The sequence below is a fragment of the Ascaphus truei genome, chromosome 4 (genome assembly GCF_040206685.1).
Source record: "Ascaphus truei isolate aAscTru1 chromosome 4, aAscTru1.hap1, whole genome shotgun sequence".
In the NCBI taxonomy this organism is placed as follows: domain Eukaryota; kingdom Metazoa; phylum Chordata; class Amphibia; order Anura; family Ascaphidae; genus Ascaphus; species Ascaphus truei.
The window spans coordinates 161,923,017-161,942,256 of record NC_134486.1 but is presented as its reverse complement, the minus strand read 5'-3'; positions in this window follow the sequence as shown (position 1 = coordinate 161,942,256).

Below are 19,240 nucleotides of genomic sequence, written 5' to 3'. Positions count from 1 at the left end.
CAATCCTATGGGAAGCCCATAAGGCAAACATTAGAGGGAAATTTATTTCCATCGCCTCCCATAGGAAAAAAGCCCGCCTAACACAAATCAAAGAACTTACAGATAGCATTAAAACCATAGAACAAGCCCATAAGGCCAACCCTAGAAAGAAATTATATAAAACGCTGGTTACAGCTAGAACAAAACTTAGGCAGATTCAGCTGGAGGATGTAGAAAAGGCCCTCAAATGGACAAACCAACTCTATTACGACAAGGGAAACAAGGCTGATAGACTCTTAGCAAGTAAACTAAGAGGGGTGCAAAAGAGATCTCAAATAACAGCTATCAAAAGTAAATCTGGTGAGATACAATATAGTGACAAGAAAATTGCAGAGGAATTTACAAAATACTATACTGAGTTATATAATTTAAGATCTAAAATTGACCGCCCCGCACCAATAGCCATAGAGGCCATAACACACTATTTGAACAAATGTCAGCTCCCCACTTTAACGGAGGAGGAAAACACAGTCCTCAATGCTGAGATTACAAAAGAGGAACTGGAGGAGGCGGTCAAATCATTAAAGATCACTAAGTCTCCTGGCCCTGACGGTTTCACCAACGTCTACTATAAAAGATTCTTGCCCACACTATCTAAGCATCTTCTAAAAACATTTAACTATTTCATGGAAGGGAACCATATTCCCACATCAATGTCTTTAGCCAACCTGGCCATTATACATAAGGAAGGCAGAGACCCGATGCAGTGTGGAAGCTATCGTCCAATCTCCCTCCTCAACAGTGATCTCAAATTATATAGTAAAATTTTAGCAAACAGATTAAACCCCATCTTGCCGAGATTAATTAATATTGACCAAGTCGGATTTGTCAAGGGCAGACAAGCCTCGGATAACACTCGGAAGATAATCAACATCATTGAACATGTACACCTCACAGGGACCAAAGCACCTTTGTTAAGCCTAGATGCAGAGAAGGCGTTCGATAGAATAAACTGGCAATTCCTGGACCAAACTATGCGCAAATTTGGCTTCAAAGACGCATATCTAGAGGGGGTCCGTAGATTATACCAAAACCCATCAGCAACGGTAAAACTACCAGGGGGCAATAACCAGAGGTTTGAGATCACCAATGGTACTCGACAGGGATGCCCCTTATCTCCTCTCCTCTTTGCACTAACCATAGAACCGCTGGCATCAGCAATACGACTCAATAGAGACATCCAAGGAATAGAAATTGGACACAGGCAGCACAAAATATCCCTATTCGCTGATGATGTCATCCTAACCCTTTCCAAACCCCAAATCTCCCTGCCCAACCTACAAAAAGAGCTCCGAGACTTTGGACAAATCTCGGGATATAAAATAAATAACGACAAATCGGAGGCCCTGAACCTCAGCCTGCCGGAGCCAGAGGTGGAACTCCTCAAATTAAATTTTAACTATCGTTGGAGCTCCTCTTGTATCAAATACTTGGGAGTTAAGATATCGAGGACCTACCAAACACTATATCAATATAACTATCCGGCCCTGTTCAAAAAAATTAAGCAAGACTTAGATAAATGGGGAGGATACCAGATATCATGGATCGGGAGGATGGTCTCGGTCAAAATGAACATACTCCCTAGGCTACTATACTATTTCCAGACCCTCCCGGTTACCATCCCTGGCTCAGAATTAAAAAATATTCAAAAATTAATCTTCCACTTTATCTGGCAAGGCAAAAAGCCTAGAGTCGCCAAAACGTTTCTCTTGGCCTCAAGGGGGAGAGGAGGACTAGGAGTTCCAGACATAACAAGATACTACCTAGCCGCACAACTACGGCAGGCAGTGGTATGGAACGCTAGCCCAAAACAATACTGTTGGCTAGGTATAGAAACACACTATGCCGGGACGCCTTCACTACCAGCTTGCCTTTGGTCCATGAGCAGGGAAGACATGCTAAGCAACAAATTCAAACTAGGCCCGATGAGACACACTTGGGAGACCTGGACGAAATGCAGATATAAATTTAAGCTCACGACACCTCGTTCCCAACTCACACCAATTTACCAATCTACAAAAATCCAAAATTCCCACCTGGATGTGAGCCCAGACAATTTGATCAATTTGAAACCAAAAATATTAGAGCAATTGTCCAACTCCTGAGCTTCGGGGAGTTCCTGAGTTACCAAAACTTAAAATCCAAATATGAGATAGTAGGGCTGAATGTCTTCAAATACAAATTCGACACTTTACCCAAACATTATCCCCAACGTTGGAATTTCCCCCTCTCACTGGCTTTGAAAGGCTATGCAGGGAGTCCTGCCATCAGAAAGGTCTCATAACACAAATCTGTGCAGAACAGCTTCAGGAACTTCCATATGTACCACAATAAAAGAGAATCTATATAAAATACTGTTTCGCTGGTATCTCACGCCAGCCAAAATTAACCAAATCTACCCCCTGGCCTCTGATCTGTGCTGGAGAGGCTGCGGTCAAAAGGGGGACATGGCCCACATCTGGTGCTCATGTCCAGATATTCAGAAATACTGGGAAACCATACACAATCTTATAAAAGAGGTCACAGACCTCACAATCCCGGTTGAACCGCTGACCTACCTATTGGCCAGGCCCCTAGAAACACTGGACCGACCAACAGGCAAATTGATCTCCTTTATTCTCACTGCGGCTAGATGTGCGGTGGCAGCCGCCTGGAAGAAAGTGTCCCACCCCTCCAAACAGACAGTAATAAATAGAATCAACGAAGTAAAGGAAATGGAGAGACTGTCAGCATTTATGAAACGGTCCACCACTGCCTTCTACAATATTTGGGACCCATGGTTCACTAGAATGGGTACATTTGCTAATTTACATTCATTGGATCCGCACTGTTATCAGTATTCTTTATGCTGTTTTTGTGCTATTTGAGCTGTTCGAGCTATTGAGAGACTCTTAGGGACTTCTATCCCTCCCCCCTATCGTCTTCTCCACTGCCGCGGAGACTGTGACGTCATCACGTCACACCACGTGACGGAGCGGCATCGTGGCACGCTGAGTGAGCCCCTGCTAGCTGCGGTCTGGCGTCCGCACAGCGGAACTGTTTGCTGAGCCACTCCAACGGCTCTGGACTGTTTTGATATCTAAGTGGCCGTGACGAGCAGTGAATCCTCACAGGAGAGACGGGTTATTCTAGGGGAAATTCCCCCAAAGGCGGCATATCGCCGGATGAGCGGTCCCACTGAGCATTTGAACCTGCAGTGAAGCCAGGCTGCTTAAAGGAAACCCCCTTGAGAGTGACGTCCTGCCGGAGAGGAGAGAGGGAAGGATCCCATGCCCCAGAACCACCACGGAGGCTCCTGCAGAGAAAGCCAAGTACCAGACCTTCCTGCTTACAGCTGCGGAGTGGTAAACTAGTGTGATATACACTAAATGCACATATTTTATCAACTTGATGTACGCAGGTTTATTACCCCTTTATTAATATATATTTATACTTGCTTCACTATTTGGCGTTGTGCGCTGTTTTCTTTTTGTTTCCATTTCTTAGAGTGTGTGGGGTGCTGAGCCACCACTAATGTTTATAGCAGCAGACGCCTTTATCAACCACACGGTTATGATATAATTTTATTATCTTATCACTTATTCACTATGGTATTGTGGTTTATTTCAATATTTTATGGTTTAGTTACTGCACTGTATCCATATATATTTAAAAGTTAGATAGTAGCGCACAGTTTATTTTTGTTTTTTCACTAGAATGGCCCTGACACACAGAAACGCCATATAAGGATAGAGGTAGGAGCCACAATGGGTAACGGAAACTAAAGGCGCATGCCAAGGCGAGGGAAGGGTACAACTACTCCCCTCCCCCCCCTCCTCTCCTCTCTCTCTTTTCCCCTCCTTCTCTTCCCTTTTCTACTTCAATTCTCGCGTCACCCCGACAGACCCTGGAGGAACAGGGGGACGTCGAGACTTTTCTTTCATATGTAAAAAATTGTGTTAGGCCACAAATGGACTGTCATAGAAAATATGTTGACTGTTATAACTGCCTAATAAAAAAATTGAAACAAAAAAAATCTATCAGAACCAGAGATGCGGACATTGAAATCAAACTTTAATTATAAGTGGAGCCCTGTATACATCAAATACCTGGGAGTACAGTACATGTATCGAGGAACTATTGCTCCCTATACCAAAATAATTATCCAAACCTATTTAGGAAAATTAAAAAAGATCTGGATAAATGGGAAAAATACCAGATCTCATGGATCGGGAGAATGATCTCAGTTAAAATGAATATACTCCCCAGATTATTATATTATTTCCAGACGCTCCCGATCCATGTCCCTGGTTCTGAATTAAAAACAATCCAAAATAAAATCCTCTAATTTATTTGGATGGAAGGAGACCCCGGGTAGCTAGGTCGGTTCTTATGGCGTCTAGGACAAAAGGAGGACTGGGGGTCCCAGACATTAATAGATATTACCAAGCTGCCCAATTAAAACAGGCGGTAATGTGGAACTCGGGACCCAGACAAGCTATGTTGGCTAGCAATTGAATCTCATTACTCCAGAACGCCTTCTCTACCAGCTTTTCTCTGGAGCGGTGACAGGGGAAATTCGGGCTGGGGGCAATGAAACATACTTGGGACATATGGGCAAAAACTAAAACTAAATTCTTACTCTCGTCCCCTTGCTCTCAGCTCATTCCAATATTTGACAACCCTAAATTCCCACCAGGGTGTGAAACCCGACAATTCGACCTATTTAAAACAATGGGGATCAGAGCGATCGCGGACCTGCTGAGCGATGGACAGTTCCTGAGTCTCCACGAATTGCGAACCAAATTAAAATTACCCCACCTGGATACATTTAAGTTTCTCCAAATTCGACACTTTCTACAAAAATGTCCCCATCATTGAAATTCCCCCCTCTCACAAAATTTGAGAAACTCTGTCGCGAAGGAGTACATCAAAAAGGTCTAATAACACAAATATATGCCGGCATGGAGAATCCGGTGAACTCTACCGCTCACGACTATATGCTTAAATGGGAAGCGGAATTGGACATAGTTATTGACAGAAAGGACTGGGAGGAAATATGAGACGCGGCCTCAGGAACTTCCATCTGTACCACGGTGAAGGAAAACATCTATAAAATAATGTATCATTGGTATCTTACCCCAGTGAGGTTAAAACAAATCTACCCTCTGGCCTCAGATCTATGCTGGAGAGGCTGTGGACATAGAGGGGACATGGCCCATATCTGGTGGTCATGTCCAGAAATTCAGAAATATTGGCTTACGGTACAAGATTTGATAAAAGAGGTCACAGGCCTCACAATTCCTATAGATCCACTGACCTTCCTACTGGGCAGGCCGATAGAGGACATCGATCGCCCAGTATGGAAATGAATCTCCTTTATTCTAACAGCAGCAAGGTGTTCAGTCGCATACTCTTGGAAGAAGATAGCGCCCCCCACCAAACAGCTAGTGAAAAAAAGAGTTAACTATGTTATGAGTTTGGAAAAACTCACGGCCTTCTTGAACTGCTCAACTGAAGGTTTCTATAAAATCTGGGAACCCTGGTTAACCCATTAATCCGAACCAAATCAGGATACAACCCCAGACGGATCTGAACCACAGTAGAGCCGTGAAGGATGGATGCCGGGGGACGAGGGTGGAATGACTCCCTCTCTTCCCCCCCCTCCTCACTTTCTTTTTCCACACCCCAGAGACCATGATGTGGCCTTAGGGGATCTTTCCTTTCTTTCTCTCTCCCTCTGGATATAAAATGAACAGCGACAAGTCACAGTCTTTTAATCTGAATCTTTCAGATCCAGAGATAAAATTACCAAAACTGAATTTCAGCTACAGATGGAGTTCCTCACATATTAAATATCTGTGAGTAAATGTGTCTAGGAACTACCACTCCCTATATCAAGGCAACTATCCACCATTGTTTGATAAGATTAAAAGGGATCTGGCAAAGTGGGAAGGATTATGTATACATAACTTGTAGATTCACCGCTCACCTGGACAGTTGTGTTAATGCTCAGATAATTCTATATTCCCTGCCGGTGCAGAAGATGATAATGTAGACAAGCGACAAACACATAAAAGTTGGTTTAGAGACCCACTCAAAAGATCCTCATTGAGTGCACACTAGGCCAGGGATAGTATATACGGTATCAATACCTATCTACAATGATGGTTCAGTCAACCTTTACAGGGAAGCAATTGCTCACTGCATTGAGTGAGGACAATTGCCACTAAAATGCCATAGCCAAAATAACAAAATTTTATTAAATATCAGCAAAACTCACAACATAAACGGCGCATGCTCTAAACTAACTAAAACCAATTAAAATCTGGATCCGGGAAACAGTCTCAATTGTAGCGGTCGGAATAATTCACCATCTATTTACCATATAGGTATATATAAATTGCCACCATTCATTGGCTATAATTGGAACGAATAGCTATGCAACCATATTGTGTAGGTGTGCATAGGATAAATGCACAACGTGGCAGCACAGGTAGAAAACAATACTTAAACGCCACCGTGGCTTAGTATCTCCAATAGTACTCGCAGCTGTTATGACACAATTATGGATTGTACATACTGCTGCGGCACAGTTTATTCGAGCATTTGCCCGTTCTGTGCCGCAGCAGTAGCCTGGCGCGCGCCCGAGTGTGACGGGCGCGCGCCGAAGCAGCGGAAGAGCGCCCTCCGATCGGGGCGCTCTCCCTACCGCTGCCGGGTCCGCCGGGTCCCCCGGAACCCCCTGCCGCTGTCCCGCGATCGCGGGACACCAGGGCTCCCTCGGGGAGCCCCTGGACACGCGTGCAGGGGGCGCACGCTCCCGATGACGCGTGACCGCGCGTCTATGACGCGCGGCACGCCGAGGGGCGGCCACTAGCAAGCCGGGAGATTTCCCGGCTTGCGGTACCGACCACACTTCAATAAAGTGTGTCGGTAGTGTAGACTGACCGCTTAGGCAGCGGGGCGGCTCTAATAATTAGGCTTAAGGTATCGCCCTATGTGATCAGTGATAATGTATTATGCCCACTTATGATATTGAGTGTATAAGTGTGTGTGGAGCAAGTGTATAGTATTAGTGGCGCTGATAAACAATACAAATGCATACCGCAGTAATCCACGTAGTGTTCGCAGGGTCTCCAGCACCAGTGTATGTTACACCCCTCCAGCCGTTAGTATAGTGAAGCGGTTGCGCATAAAAATCCACACAATAATACACTCTGTAGGTGGAACCTCCCACACACTTCAGTATAACCCGATCACATACACACTAAATACAAACGAGCCTGTATATTGTAACCCCGCTGCAGCCCGATGCACGGACTGGTCTCACCGGATTCCTGCCTCCTTCAAGACGTCAGCGTGATGACATCATTCCGACGTACGTTTCGCGCGTAGGGGGACCTGCGCTTTCTCAAGGATGGGAGGTGCCAGTATGGAGCAGCGCTATATCCATATATATGCTGCTAATTGATTGCAGAAAGTGCCTGCAATTGTTTATTAAAGCCATAGGCATCTACAGCTGAACTTCAATAAAGTATAATATGGAGTTTGTGATTGTGGTTTTTTGAGTGTGTGTGTTTTGCTTCCAACCTATATGTAGTAGTAGCTGTTTAATGCTTCTACATGCATATCATTGTACCAATTACAAAGAGAATGTCTAAATTGTATAAATAATTATACTGCTTGGTACTTATAAAGCTGTCCTGTTATATACATATCCTTCCCACTCTAAGACATTTATATTAGGGTGCCCAATTTGTATGGAAGTAGTTTAGGCAGTGTGCAGGGTATAGGGCAATGTCATCAATCAGTCTCACATTCACCTCCTTCATATGATACTGTGATTAGCAAAATGGTCTTAAGAAATCGTGAGGGAATAATCCAGTAGTGCAGTCTAATGTAATTGCTATGTAGGAGTGTTCTAACCTAAGTTGTCCGCCCCGAGGGTCAAAACGAACTTCTAAATTTTAAGCTGTATCCCACTAAAGCCCTCCCACTAGATATTTGACATAAACTCGTGTAAGCCACTCAACATTCCATAAGTGTGGTAGTAATTGTGTAGGAGTGTTACTAGTATTACTAATGTCCGCCCAAAGGGTCAATACGGACAGATATGGGGATAATTCCCGATCCGATTATATATCCATAGCTTACATCTTATCGCAGCATACTGTGTGTTGTGTATGTATTTTATATGAAGGAGGTGTATATGTAGCCCTCATTCAGACCTACAGGGCTGAGTGTTTTTAATGTATATATCCATCTGCATTCTGTTTGCAGAAGGATCCTATTCCAGTCGCCCTTGCGTTGGCCCCATGGGATATGCTGAATATCAATGAATACTAGTTTATCACTATTTCCATTGTGTTCAGTCAATACATGCCGTGCCAGTGGAGTATCTTTCGCATTTCGTATTGATCCCAGATGTTCACGTATTCTGGTTTTGAAGTGTCTGAATGTTTTCCCTACATACAATTTCCCGCAGGAGCAGATGATCAGGTAAATAACCCCCTCAGTAGTACAGTTAATGTACTGTTTGATTTTGAATGTTCTTGTTTTACTTGAATCTGAAAATTCAATGGTCTTTGGCACATATTTGCAGGCTTTACACCTTCCGCAGGCATATGATCCTACTGGTTTTGGATCTAACCAGGTACCCTTTTGTTTAGACTTAAAGTGGCTTCTCACTAGGATGTCTTTTAGGTTCCGACTCCTCCTACTAGTGAGTTTGGGGTGTGTTGGCAACACCTCCTTTATGTCATCGTCATCTAGAAGGATATGCCAATGTTTATTAAGAATGCGGTAGATTGAGCCCCATTGGTCACTAAAAGTTCCAACAAATCGTATGGGTTTAAATCCATCTCCTCCATTCCTCTGGTTAGTAGTTGCTAAAAGTTGTGTCCGTGGTGTATGTATGGCCCGATTATAAGCTTTTACTAAACTGCCTTTCGAGTGTCCCCTCTCCAGGAATCTATTTGTAAGTGAATTGGCCTGTTCCTTGTATTCTGCAAGCGTCGAGCAGTTACGCCGGACCCTTAGATATTGCCCTATAGGAATCGCATTTATGACATGTCGTGGGTGTTGGCTCTCTGCTCTGAGCAGGCTATTTGTTGCCGTGCTTTTCCTAAAGATAGTAGTCTCTATTTTACCTATTGCATCTTTTAGGATGGTGATGTCCAGAAAGTCTATTTTTGAAAGACTTGAGACAGTGGTGAGTTTAAGGTTATTTTCGTTAATATTTAGCTTATTCACAAATTCGGTTAGAAGATCCGCCGGACCTGTCCAAAGGAGGAAGATATCATCAATGAACCTTACCCATAGGTCAATGAAGATGGTATAGGCCTCCAGGTCCTCGCCAAAGACCACCGTTTCCTCCCACCAGCCAAGATATAAATTCGCATAAGTGGGGGCACAGGTGGTCCCCATGGCGGTACCCTGGATTTGATGATAATACCTATTGTTGAATACAAAATAGTTCTTTGTAAGGGTAAGGTTCAGAAGTTGTAGGATAAAATCATTGTGACCTACTAGATCTTGTCCTCTTGATCGTAAAAAATGGGCAACGGCTTTCATACCAACCATGTGTGGGATGCTGGTATAAAGTCCCTCAACATCCAGGCTAACTAGGAGTGTGTTAGGGCCTGTAGTGATGCCCTCCAGTTTAAGCAGTATATCCTTAGTATCGCGCAGATATGACGGGAGAGAACTGACAAATGGTCTCAATAATTTGTCCACATAGATACTGGCATTGGACGTCAAATTCCCAATGCCAGAAACTATGGGTCTCCCTGGGGGCGGTATCTTGTCCTTATGTAGCTTTGGAAGGTGATAAAATGTCGCCACCTTCGGGTTCTTAATATAAAGAAACTCAAACTCTTTATTCGTAATGATCTTATTAGTTTTACCTGTCTCTAGTATATTGAATAGTTCTTTTTGGAAATTAGATGTGGGGTCATAGTCGAGTATATGGTAACAGGATTTATCAGACAGTAGTCTAAGGCATTCACGTTGATAGGCTACCTTATCTAACACCACCACATTCCCACCTTTATCTGATGGCTTGATTATCAAGTCATCATCTTGGCTCAGTTCTTTCAATGCATTGTGTTCATCTCTAGTCAAGTTGTACTTGCTTGTCCTGTTGTTTAGTTTTTCAAGGTCATGTGTGACTAGTTCAGTGAACACTTTGATTTGTGCACTAATCTCCTGTGGTGGTGTAAAGGTAGATTTTGCCCTAAACTGTGTAAACGGACCTTCCCCTATAGGTCTGTCACTGTCTATTACAAGTTCCTCAAGAGTGGCCAAATTGTCCAGATCATTAGTATTTAGATTCTCCAAATCAGGGTTGTTAACTAAGCTCCTTTTCTTTTGTTTAATGAAAAATTTCTGAAGAAGTAACTTCCTGGAGAAGAGGTTCAGATCTTTAACAATTTCGAACAGATTCATTTTACTTGTTGGGCAAAATGATAGGCCTTTTGCTAGAACCTGCAAGTGATGGGTATTAAGAATCTTAGAGGATAGGTTTATGACCTGTAATTTGGTTGCTTTTTCTTTTTGTTCCTGCTGCCTCTCTGGTGGCCGGGACCTTTGTACCCCCATACTTTTCTGTCTCTCAGATAATCGTCCTGATCCCCTTCTGGTTTTCCTCCTAGTGTGTCGCTTAGGTATGAAGGCCCCTCCAAATCTAAAAAAACCCCTGTACTGTTGGCGACTAAGGATGTAGTGGTGGTTTGTTTAGGGTCTTTACTTTTTTCTTGTTCTAGGTCACTTGCAGATCCTTCCCACTCAGTTGACGAATTGAGCGGTGTAGGGCGACGTGTATTTCTATTTTGTTTGAAGATTTTATATTTAAAGATTCTGTTTTCCTCAAAATCTACTTTGTCGCGTAGGTATTTCCTTTGTTTTCTCTCTTTTAAGTCTGCCTAAGCGGTCAGTCTATGTACAATCCATAATTGTGTCATAACAGCTGCGAGTACTATTGGAGATACTAAGCCACGGTGGCGTTTAAGTATTGTTTTCTACCTGTGCTGCCACGTTGTGCATTTATCCTATGCACACCTACACAATATGGTTGCATAGCTATTCGTTCCAATTATAGCCAATGAATGGTGGCAATTTATATATACCAATATGGTAAATAGATGGTGAATTATTCCGAACGCTACAATTGAGACTGTTTCCCGGATCCAGATTTTAATTGGTTTTAGTTAGTTTAGAGCATGCGCCGTTTATGTTGTGAGTTTTGCTGATATTTAATAAAATTTTGTTATTTTGGCTATGGCATTTTAGTGGCAATTGTCCTCACTCAATGCAGTGAGCAATTGCTTCCCTGTAAAGGTTGACTGAACCATCATTGTAGATAGGAATTGATACCGTATATACTATCCCTGGCCTAGTGTGCACTCAAAGTGGGAAGGATATCAGGTGTCATGGATTGGGAGAATAGTATCAGTCAAGATGAATACTCCCTAGGTTTTTATATCATTTCCAGACTCTCCCAGTCCGGATACCGGGATCCGAACTGAAAAATTTCCCAAATAGAATATTTAATTTTATTTGGCAAGGTAAAAGGCCTAGAACAGCTAGATCGGTGATGATGGCTTTAAAGACAAGAGGAGGTTTGGGTGTCCCAGATATCTCGAAATACTACCAAGCTGCCCAACTAAGGCAGGTGGTGATGTGGAACGCTGGTCCAACACAATTGTTGGTTAGCCATAGAATCCCAATATGCTAGAACGTCTTCTCTGCCAGTGTCCCTATGGGCACTGGATAAGGAGGTGTACGCCAAAATGTTTGAGCTAGATCCGACGAGATTTACCTGGGAGATTTGGAGCAAGTCTAAGGGCAAATTTAATCTTGTGTCTCCCGTTTCGCAACTCACTCTGCTTTTTAATAATCCCAATTTCCCCCCAAGCTGTGATTATAAACAATTTGACCAAATTAAAGCTAAACATATTAGAGTAGTTGCCGACCTAGTGCATAAAGGAAAACTTTCTAGTTTCCAAGAGTTCCTAACTAGGTATGAGGCACCAGACCTTAGTATGTTTAAATATCTACAGATCAGAATTTTTTTCCAAAAATGTCCCCAAAATTAGAATTGACTCCCTTCACAAGTTTTGAAGCACTATGTAGGAGAGGTAGTTATCAAAAAGGTTTGATAACTAGAATAAAAGCCAGTTTGGAGGCCTTGGTCAATTCACATGATCATGACTGCATGCTCAAATGGGCAGCGGATTTGAAAATAGAAATTGACAGGGATGATTGGGAGGATATATGGGAGTTTGCTGCAAAAACTTCCATATGCAGAGCAACTAAAGAAAATATATATAAAATTGTATTCATTGGTACCTCACGCCATGGCGGCTGAAGCAAATCTACCCTGTGGTGTCTGATCTGTGCTGGAGGGGTTGTGGGCAGAGAAGCGATATGGTCCACATTTGGTGGACGTGTCCGGCAATAGAAATATTGGATCGTTATCCAATCTATTAAAAAAAGAAATAACGGATGTGTCCATTTCTATGGACCCACTGACTATTGTGTTGGCTAAACCAGTTGAAGATATTGGCTGCCCGCCTTCTTGCGCCCTACCTGATCCCTCCTGAGCCTGCCTGCGCCCCCACTGTGAAGAGAGGGTCTGATCAGAACTGTGGTCTGAATAAGAGCTTTCTGAGTAGGAGCTATCTTCATGTCATGTGTTTCAGCCTGCGTTCCATCTGGATCCAAGATGGCCGCCTCCCGTTTCAGTTAAAGACACAGCTTCCCTAAAAAAAAAAACCACAGCCAGATCCTAAGTTGTCTATGACAATACTGAATGTTGATGATCCATTAAAAATGTGCTAAAGGGATGGGTTTCCGATGATGTCATCAGGAGTGGGGGTGTAGGAGGGGAGCTCCGTGGACCCACCGGCTAAAACTTAATAAATAACGCTCCCAAACCAGAAATTCAAGGCTCAAAAACATACCCCCATTTCTTGGAGAGATCGGAGCATGTCCAAACACACAAAGAAGCCCGCAGCACCGGCGGTGTCACGGTTCTTCTCTCCGACACAGAAGAGTCCAGCAAACCAAGAGGGTGGCGGACCACGAGGCTCACAAGAGCCGCAAGCAGCTCTAAATATGGGTACGAAAGCCCATGCAACTCTTGAAATGGAGATAGAGGAACCGATCACCCGATCCTACCTGGAGAGCCAATTCTCCACCATGCATGTCAAGCTCCAAACATCCCTGCAGGCAGAAATCAAAGCAGCAGTAGCGGAGATTAAACAGGAGATGTCTGGCCTAACAGAGAGGACAACGACTCTGGAAGGTGGACTGGAGGAGTCCCTGGCAAGACAAACAGCAGCCAAGGAAGAAATCATCCGGCTAGGAGAGGAGATCTCCCGTCTCAAAGACGGGCAGGAAGACCAAGAAAATAGGGACAGGCGCCAGAATCTGCGCATAAGAAATGTACCGGAGACGGTCTTACCTGGCCAGCTTCGTCCCTATCTTGCGGAACTGTTCACATCGCTCTGCGGCCCGCTAGAGGACATGGACCTAGACATGGATAGGGCCCACCGGGGGTAGCTCCCAGATCAGAAGATCCCAACCGGCGACGCGATGTAATCATAAGATTACACAGCTATACAGTAAAGGAGAAGATCATCACCGCCTGCAGAGGGAAAGAGTCACTACCTTTCCAAAATGAAACTCTCCAAATTTTCAACGACCTGTCACGGATAACAGTCGACCGAAGGAGAGAAATGAAGCCCTTGACCTCATTCCTCCGGGAGAAGGAGGTGAAGTACCGCTGGGGCTTTCCGTTCAAGCTTACGGTAAGCTATGACGGCAAATTCCTAACCATCCGCCGCCCTGAGGACATGGTCCCATTCGTGAAAGCCCTGGGTCTGCCCCCGCCGCTTTCCTGGACAACGGAGCAACTACAAGACCCACCGCACCGGGAGGACGCGGAACCACGCAGCACCCGTCCCACAAGGAGAACGGCGGCGCCAAGGCAGTCTAAGAACAGATGAGAAGCACCGTAGTCCACAGCGAAGACGGGAGCACATGACGGCTCAAGAACCACACCAGACCCAGCCAGACGCATAGCTTCAGAATCCGACCCCTGACGATCGGAGGCAGCCCCCAGCTGAAGCTACTATAACTTTTGCCGCTGACCGGATGGCAGTTGAAGAGTGCTGAGGTCTGGCTGGGCTTTGGGGGTTGGCAGGGGGATTTGTGGGTGGGATAGGAGGGGAGCGCGATGCTCCGACAACAGCACTGCGATCTACTAACTGTAAGTAGCAAAATTTAATCTGTCTAAGGCACGGGTACAGGACTATGGACCCCAGGCTCGGTTCGCACGACTGTTGCTACCCTCCCCACCCCCCCGGACTAGGAAATACTAGTTAACTGGGAAGCTGCCTAATGAGCCCTGCACAAGGCAGGAAGCCCAAATGACTTCGATAATGGAAGCGGCGGCAGTGACACTATTACAGTAACTGGCAGTCTAGATTAGCTGGCCACATGGATCTAGTGCTAAGCCGTCCCTATGCCACAGTTGAGTTATGTAAAAAAAAAAACCTGTTCCTCAGTTGATGAACGTTGTCAAATCCTCTGAGGAAGGCACACGGCGGGCCACATAGATCAAATAGAAATGTCATAAGGATCCTCGGATATTAACTTCACTAAATGTTACCCCCATGTTTTATGCTATGGTTGTGAGGTTAGTCAGGAAGGTTCCTATGCTAAGAGCCCCATCCCTCCCCCCCCCCTCTTCCCGGACCAGCAAGCGTAGGAAGTATTCCATTTATGTTCAGCATGATACCTAAAAACATTAATGCAATGTGCTGTTGTGTTACCTGTCAACCCAGGTCTCCCCCTCCCCCCTATCTCCCCACCCCCCCCCCTCATCTCCACCCCCTTTTCCCAGGTCCAAAACCTATAAGCTTGACCGACTGACAAAAAGAGAGGTTATAATGCTTTTCATGTACTGAGCTTGTTAAGAGTTGTTCTCACGTTTATTACGCTGGTTTTAAGGATTGTCAGATAGATCTCCATGTTATGGCTATGCTAGGAGTTTCCCTCCCCTCCCCACGCCTTCCCCATATCCAAAACCTATAAGCTTGACCGTAGTGGGTGAGGGATATTATCCCAATATTCAGGGCTCTGCTGTCCTAGGAACATACATGCATATTCAGAGTAATAAAATATGTAACTGTGACGATAGTGAGGGTTATAAATATTTATATATATTTTCTTTAGTTGCTCTGCATATGGAAGTTTTTGCAGCAAACTCCCATATATCCTCCCAATCATCCCTGTCAATTTCTATTTTCAAATTAATTTGTGCTCCGACCTGTTTAACCCCGGGGTGCGTCTGGCCAGCAGAAACAACCAGGGGTCGGTCCAAAGGGATCGCGCAATCGAGAATTCTCTGGAGCCAATTTCTGATATCTTCCCAGATTGGGAGTATCTTGGTGCAACCCCACAGCATGTGCAGCAAGTCTGCCTGCTCCCCACATTGTTTAGGGCACAATGGAGGGTAGCCCCAGACAAACTTTGATAATCGTAATGGGGTCAAATACCACCTCATCAGGACCTTATACGCGTTCTCCTTCAATGTCGTGCAGATTGAGCTCTTAGCTGCCGCCAAGACAATATAGTCCCAGTCCTCATCCTCTAGTGTGTCCCCCAGATCTCTTTCCCATCTATTCTTATATTTTAGTGTCACGTCGGCGTCAGGAGTCGGACAGACTACTGCTTTGTACATCGTAGAGATAAGTCCCTTGGTTCCTGTTCCAGTAGAACAGAGCTGTTTAAAATTAGTGCGTTGAGCTCGAATGGGAAATTTATCATAGAAAGCTCTTAGCTGGAGGTATCTAAAAAATTCTGAATTTGGAACTGATTTTTCAGACTTAATTTGCTCAAACGGTTTGATAGATATTCTACCCTCCAGGTGTAAAAGGCGAGTGTAGCCCTTCTGTGTCCATATAGTTAAATCTTTCTTCTGCAGGCCCGGAGCGAAATCAGGGTTTCCCAAAATTGGGGTCATCAAGGAGTGTTGTCTCATTAATACGTGCTTATATTTGCTTTTGTCCCATACTGCCAAAGAGCTGGCAATCGCGGGGAGCGGGTGTTTGAAGTCCTTGCGAACCTTATTTGGGAGCCAGATCAGGTCCTGCAATGCCACCGGGGCACAGCAGGCCGCCTCCAGTTCCACCCATCGCCTCCGACTAGGGTGGGTGTGCCACTGGATAATTTGGGTCAATTGGGCCGCTCTGAAGTATGATAACAGGTAAGGTACCGCTAATCCTCCTCTTGTTGTGGGCCGAATTAGTGTGCTAGTTTTGATGCGGGGGGTTTTATTACCCCAGACAAACTTCACCATTGCGGACTGTAACCGAAGGATCTCTTCCCTGATTATAGGGACCGGAAGAGTCTGAAATAGGTACAGAATTCTGGGAAGGAGATTCATTTTTAGAGACTGAATCCTGCCAATCCAGGATATGTTGTACCCTGCCCATTTCCGTAGATCTTCCTTCAGTGTCCGTATTAGTCTGGGGTAATTCGCCTTATAAAGGGTGCCTGATTGCTTCGTGATATTTATCCCTAAATATTTTATGGAGGAGGTTTGCCATTTGAATTCAAAGTTCACCGTGATCAGTTTCTCGGTGGCCTTAGGTAAGTTGATATTTAGGGCTTCTGATTTTGCCTGGTTAATTTTGAACCCAGATATCGCATTAAATTCCCCTAGCAATTGAAAGACGTTCGGCAGAGAGGTGAGGGGCTGTGATAACGTGAGTATCACGTCATCAGCGTATAGGGCCACCTTATGTGGCTGGTCACTAATTTGGATTCCTGCTATATTCGGGCTGAGGCGGATGTGCGCCGCTAGGGGTTCGATGCATAGCGCAAAGAGAAGGGGTGACAGAGGACAGCCTTGTCTGGTGCCGCTCTTAATCAGGAATTCATCCGAGGGGAAGCCCTGGTGCCTGACCTTCGCCGTCGGTCCCCGATACAGAGCGAGAATTGCCTCTATCATTCTCCCACCCAAGCCGAACGCTCATAGCGTCTCCCTCAAGTAGGGCCAATCAATTCTGTCGAACGCTTTTTCTGCATCTAAACTAAGCACCATAGACGGGATATGTTTTTTTTGCGCCAGATCAATCAAATCTATAATCCGTCTGGTGTTATCAGCTGCTTGTCAACCACATATGAACCCCACTTGATCAGGATGGACCAACTTGGACAACACCTGGTTAAGGCGGTTAGCTAAAAGTTTGGAAAAGATTTTTGTATCAGAGTTTATTAAAGAGATGGGCCTATAGCTTTTACAGTCCGCTGGGTCTTTTCCTTGTTTGTGGATTACTGAGATAGACGCCTGGAGCATCGAGCTCGGGATGGGGGCACCATCCAGGAAAGAATTACACAGTTTTAGTAGATGAGGAGCTAATATTTTGCGAAATTTCTTATAATAGAGATTGGAAAAGCCATCTGGGCCTGGGGCCTTGGCTGCTTTTAATGACTTCATTACCTCTAGAGGTGTTCCTCGATAGTAAAGTCTGCCTGTAGTGCGTCCCTCTCCTCTCTGGTCACTTTAGGCAATTGAGCCTCTGTTAAGAACGTCTTTAGTCGTGCTTTTGTGGTTGGCGTGTGTGCCACCTTCGCCCCATCATATAGGGTTTCATAATGTTTTAAATTCATAAACTATTTTTTTGGGGTCAGAGGTCAGATCCCCCTGTTCTGTTCGAATTATCTGAATTTGGGAGACGTGGTTTTTGTCTCGTAATTTGTTGGCAAATAGGGTATCTGGCCTGTTTGCTTTCTCCAAAAATTTCCGCTTAGACCATGTCAGCTCCTTTTCAGCACGGGAAGTTAATCTGGGCTCAGCCTGCCTTCCTTTTTCAAGTATCGCCTTATGGTGAGTTATGTCCTGCACTAAGCAGAGAGCACCGACCACAATGTCGTACTTGCAAAGTCTCGGCCACACTCTCACATATTAATAATATTATGGAGAGTATTGTGAGATTATTATAAAGAAAGGTCACTTAGAGTTTGTATAAGATAAGGTTTATCATTTATTGTATCACAACAATATTCAGAAATATCAGAAATATCACAACAAGCTTCTTATAAGCTGATGGCTAGCAGTTACAGTATGTTACCAATCCATTCCTAACTATGCAGAGATTATAACTATACAGTATATGCATTGTCAATACTCACAAACCAAAAGATATTACGATAGGTCAGCCAGTCCCAGCTCAAGTCTCATCTGTGTGACTTCACACCTAAGTTCGGTTCTGGTTTAACATGGAGTAGTGCAAACCTATTATAGTGTTCATTGTTTGCTGCGTACGTGTGACACGTGTCATGTGTCCATGCTCTGTGGTTTGTGACGTATGATGTTTACCATCAGAATTTACAGTTAGTGACGTATGATATATGTCGTAAGTTACCTTTAAACCACGGCCTGTTTACCGGTGTTAGTTCCCCTTTTATGTCTATGTAACCTGTCCCAATATCCTGCCACTTCTGAGCAAAACAAGCTATTATTTCTAAGACAAGAAAAACCAGGATTTTAACAGTATACTCTAAGCTATACTAGGCCTTATAATGATACTATGTATATATGTACCTGTGACCTGTATTCATTATGCGTTATATGCCAGAAAATACCTGTAATCCATAACACCCTCTCCTACACATAATTATCATATGTTTGCAAATGCAGAAAAACTATCAAAGCAGAAAATATTCATTATGTGTACTTTTGGAAGACAGTGTCACCGCTCTCTGATGTTGATGAGCTTGAACTCACAGGAGTATGTGATTGATCGCAAAACACCCACAACTGCGCATATGTGCACAAGTTATTCCACGATGGGAAGGTATCAATTTGTAAAAATCACCCAATTGTAAAGCGGGTTGATGTTGACGTTCATACATACTTAAAAGCGTAGTATCCCAACGGGCCCCAAAACAATGTTGATGTTTATTACCTGAACATGCAAACAAAGTGGTACAATTATATGACCCGTGGCTAACAATGCTGATATGACCTTCTTCAATTGTATAAAAAGACATTTGAAATATTTGACGGTGAATGTCTCTACACTTGAAGTTGGGTTGATCACCAAGAGATAGCAAAGATTTCACTTGCCAAAAATTACATAACATTAGCAAGCTACGTGGTAGCAATGTCCCATTAGGTGTTAAAACTGAAAACTGTCCTGAGGAA